Source organism: Electrona antarctica, assembly GCF_951216825.1.
Source record: "Electrona antarctica genome assembly, chromosome: 15".
In the NCBI taxonomy this organism is placed as follows: domain Eukaryota; kingdom Metazoa; phylum Chordata; class Actinopteri; order Myctophiformes; family Myctophidae; genus Electrona; species Electrona antarctica.
This window is the reverse complement of record NC_136796.1, coordinates 39,675,593-39,681,202: the sequence shown is the minus strand read 5'-3', so window position 1 is coordinate 39,681,202 and position 5,610 is coordinate 39,675,593.

The following is a 5,610-nucleotide window of genomic DNA, read 5'->3' as shown; positions in this document are numbered from 1 at the left end:
ACCTCACAAACACCACCAACTGACCATTATCACTGGTATCATCATAATACCTCACAAACACCACCAACTGACCATTATCACTGGTATCATCATAATACCTCACAGACACCACCAACTGACCATTATCACTGGTATCATCATAATACCTCACAGACACCACCAACTGACCATTATCACTGGTATCATCATAATACCTCACAGACACCACCAACTGACCATTATCACTGGTATCATCATAATACCTCACAAACACCACCAACTGACCATTATCACTGGTATCATCATAATACCTCACAGACACCAACAACTGACCATTATCACAGGTATCATCATAATACCTCACAGACACCACCAACTGACCATTATCACAGGTATCATCATAATACCTCACAGACACCAACAACTGACCATTATCACTGGTATCATCATAATACCTCACAAACACCACCAACTGACCATTATCACTGGTATCATCATAATACCTCACAAACACCACCAACTGACCATTATCACTGGTATCATCATAATACCTCACAGACACCACCAACTGACCATTATCACTGGTATCATCATAATACCTCACAGACACCACCAACTGACCATTATCACTGGTATCATCATAATACCTCACAAACACCACCAACTGACCATTATCACTGGTATCATCATAATACCTCACAAACACCACCAACTGACCATTATCACTGGTATCATCATAATACCTCACAAACACCACCAACTGACCATTATCACTGGTATCATCATAATACCTCACAGACACCACCAACTGACCATTATCACTGGAATCATCATAATACCTCACAGACACCACCAACTGACCATTATCACTGGTATCATAATAATACCTCACAAACACCACCAACTGACCATTATCACTGGTATCATCATAATACCTCACAAACACCACCAACTGACCATTATCACTGGTATCATCATAATACCTCACAAACACCACCAACTGACCATTATCACTGGTATCATCCTCACAAACACCACCAACTGACCATTATCACTGGTATCACCCTCACAAACACCACCAACTGACCATTATCACTGGTATCATCCTCACAAACACCACCAACTGACCATTATCACTGGTATCATCCTCACAAACACCACCAACTGACCATTATCACTGGTATCATCATAATACCTCACAAACACCACCAACTGACCATTATCACTGGTATCATCATAATACCTCACAAACACCACCAACTGACCATAATACCTCACAAACCAACTGACCATTATCACTGGTATCATCCTCACAAACACCACCAACTGACCATTATCACTGGTATCATCCTCACAAACACCACCAACTGACCATTATCACTGGTATCATCCTCACAAACACCACCAACTGACCATTATCACTGGTATCACCCTCACAAACACCACCAACTGACCATTATCACTGGTATCATCATAATACCTCACAAACACCACCAACTGACCATTATCACTGGTATCATCATAATGACCATTATCACTGGTATCATCATAATACCTCACAAACACCACCAACTGACCATTATCACTGGTATCATCATAATACCTCACAAATACCACCAACTGACCATTATCACTGGTATCATCATAATACCTCACAAACACCACCAACTGACCATTATCACTGGTATCATCATAATACTTCACAAACACCACCAACTGACCATTATCACTGGTATCATCATAATACCTCACAAACACCACCAACTGACCATTATCACTGGTATCATCCTCACAAACACCACCAACTGACCATTATCACTGGTATCATCCTCACAAACACCACCAACTGACCATTATCACTGGTATCATCATAATACCTCACAAACACCACCAACTGACCATTATCACTGGTATCATCATAATACCTCACAAACACCACCAACTGACCATTATCACTGGTATCATCCTCACAAACACCACCAACTGACCATTATCACTGGTATCATCCTCACAAACACCACCAACTGACCATTATCACTGGTATCATCCTCACAAACACCACCAACTGACCATTATCACTGGTATCATCATAATACCTCACAAACACCACCAACTGACCATTATCACTGGTATCATCATAATACCTCACAGACACCACCAACTGACCATTATCACTGGTATCATCATAATACCTCACAAACACCACCAACTGACCATTATCACTGGTATCATCCTCACAAACACCACCAACTGACCATTATCACTGGTATCATCATAATACCTCACAAACACCACCAACTGACCATTATCACTGGTGTCAGTGGACTTGTCCACTGCTGGGGAAATGCGTTCTGCATTTTGTATTCCCACAAAGCTGTTTGGACAAATCACCATCCAGTAATTCAGTACTTCTGGTTGCTGTGGAATCTGAGAGTGGGATTTGCTTTATTTTAGCTGTCATTTCCTCCCTTTTCTAAACATGTTGTTCATCACTTCATTATTATGGACCGCGGACCGCCTGTTGAGGACCCCTGCACTAAACGATCAGGAGCCAACTAACAGCAGCTCCGCATGAGAGTCATACGAAGCTATAGTACAACAGGTGGGGGGGAGACAAAGCAGCCTTAGGCCTCACTCACACTGTTGCAACATGCATGCAACATTTGTTGTTTGTCTTGTCCGTGTTTAATGGCCGCCCCAATGCATTTCCAATGGAAGTCACATGGTTTGACAATTTTTTTTTGTTTGATGCGGGGGAGGGGGGCACAACACAGCCATCAAACAAAAATGTTTTGTTAAACCATGTGACTTCCATTGGAAATGCATTGTGACCATTAAACACGGACAAGACACAAGACAAATGTTGTATGCATGTTGCAACAGTGTGAGTGAGGCCTAACAGGAGCCCTCGTACAAGGTTTCTTCGTCTATGCATGCACCTCTTGGTAACACAGCACCTCTAAGGCCCTTAAAACAAGGCTCCAGACTTCCCAAAACAAACTGGTCAGGTTACTACTTGGCCTCACTCCCCGAACCCACCTCACCCCTACCCACTTTGACAGGCTGGAATGGCTTAGGGTTGATGACAGAGTACACAAGATTCACTACACCACCAAGACACCCATGTACCTGTCTAAATACTTCACTAAGATACCCATGTACCTGTCTAAATACTTCACTAAGATACCCATGTACCTGTCTAAATACTTCACTAAGATACCCATGTACCTGTCTAAATACTTCCTTAATGTCAACGAAGTTGCACAAACCATGTGCAAACCAGATTCGGCACAAACAAGGGACTAAATTAATTTCGCTCCTATGCCACCACAATGTGTCATATGTATGCGAATCCCTTGACTCCTTCAAAACTGCTCTCAAAGGGCACCTATGGACGGCTGAAATTCGAAACTTTTCTTACCAAACATGTTTTTAGAAGAGATTTAAAGGATGCAATGGTATCTGCTTGTCGGGTGGTTTTGGGAAGGGTGTTCCACATTTTAGGGGCACGGACGGAGAAGGCTCGATCGTTCTCTCTTGTTTACGAGATGGAATTTCTCGGGAACCATTAGGAGAGCCCCATCTGAGAACCTAAGATGGAGGGTTATAGGGGTGTAGGAGATCAACAAGATATTGGGGTGACAGACTCATTTGTGCCTTAAAAGGATTTTAAAATCAATTCTAAAAAGAAGCCAGTGAAGCCAAATTATATAGGCTAATAATGGCCTAATACAAATATATTAGTTGTACTTTAAGTAAGTTGAAATGGTATTTGGAGCGGATTTGCGGCCGCCAGGTGGCAGTGTTGTTTACAAGATTCCAGACCCAGCCCGGTGCCACATTCCTCCACCTCTCCCCATCCATGCAGGCGCGACAGTCTGATCCCCTCGCCATGCCGGTCACGCCCCACACCCGCAAGCGCGCGCGCACGCACGCAAAAACACACACACACACACACACACACACACACACACACACACACACACACACACACACACACACACACACACACACACACACACACCCACACACACACACACACACACACCATTGATTATTCATGCGTCCCAATAGCAGTCAACATAACCATATGCTTCATCACTATACTCAAATGGCGTGACGTCGGCCTATATGGCCCCAATAAAAGGAAGCCATGTGCTTCAGTAGGCTAATACACTAGGCCTACAACAACTTCAAGTGATTAGAATCACAATCAATTATTTTGTCAGTGGGTGGGACTATTATTAGTATTATTTGCGACGTATACACCCATAAGAGAAGGTTTTTACAGTTTGGCTGCATGGGGACCTCCTGGTACCCCTTCAAGGACCGCTGGGGGTTCCCGACCCCACTTTGAGAACCAATGCCATTAGCGTTGGTCCATAGGCTACTAGTATTATGTACTATGTATGTTCTATATATATGTAGGCTATAATACAATGAATAGAGGAAAGTATGTCCATATCTTATCATATACCATAGCATAGACTCATATATGTATATCCATCCATAGTAGCCTATGTATAAAGGTTCTATATTCCATGGTATTTAAAAAAAAATGCATTCACATGCACACGCGCGCGCGCACACACACACACACACACAAGCGCACACATGTAAACACGTTAGCGCCGCATCTCATGTCTCATACGTGTGTGTGTGGGAGACAGAGAGAGAGACGGTATCCATGGAAACAACCATCACATAGCCTATTCTCTCTCGCTCTCCCTGCCGGTCGCCCACCCAACCCCCTCCCCAATATGAACCCCCTCCCCTCTCTCCCTCTCTCTCTCTCTCTCCCCCACCCATCTCTCTGATTCTCCATCTTTTCGCTCCCATTTCAGCATTAGCCCACGGTGCCCCCCCCCCCCCCCCCCCGCCTCCCTCCACCCCATCATCCATTTTCCATCAACTCACTTCCTTGACATATCTCTCTATTTTACCATCACACCCCCCCCCCAAAAAAACAAAACAAAACAAGAGAATCCACACCTTTTCCCAATTTGCAATACAGCAGAGTGAAGGCTCTTTGTGTGTGTGCATGCGCATGTGTATGTGCGCGAGAAAAACTGTGTGTGTGTGTGTGTGTGTGTGCGTGCGAGCGTGCGTGCGAGAAAAAGAGTGGGTTTTGTTGGGGGGAGGGGTTATAGTGACACGGTCTAAATGAACGTGATGTGAATCGCCCAAACCTCACACATCCAGCCAGTATAGAATCTATGATCTCTCCTCTCCTCTCCTCTCCTCTCCTCTCCTCTCCTCTCCTCTCCTCTCCTCTCCTCTCCTCTCCTCTCCTCTCCTGAGGCCTCTCCTCTCCTCTCCTCTCCTCTCCTCTCCTCTCCTCTCCTCTCTGCCATGTAAGGCTTAATTTCACCACATCACGACACCACAGTACGACTACAAGTACAGTAATACATTGGGCTCCTCTCTACTTTCTCTCCTCTGACACGCAGGGCATCAAGTATCTACACGCTGAGCTTTCCACACAGGCCTGTTGCAGTTCAGAGTCGCACATTTGGCGGGCGGTGCCTTCCTTTGCAGCTTTGCCTTTCCTTCTGAGTGCATCCCATTGATGTGGTCTGACTAAACGTCTATACGCAGCAAAAATAATAATAATCTGGAGCGTTGAAAGGG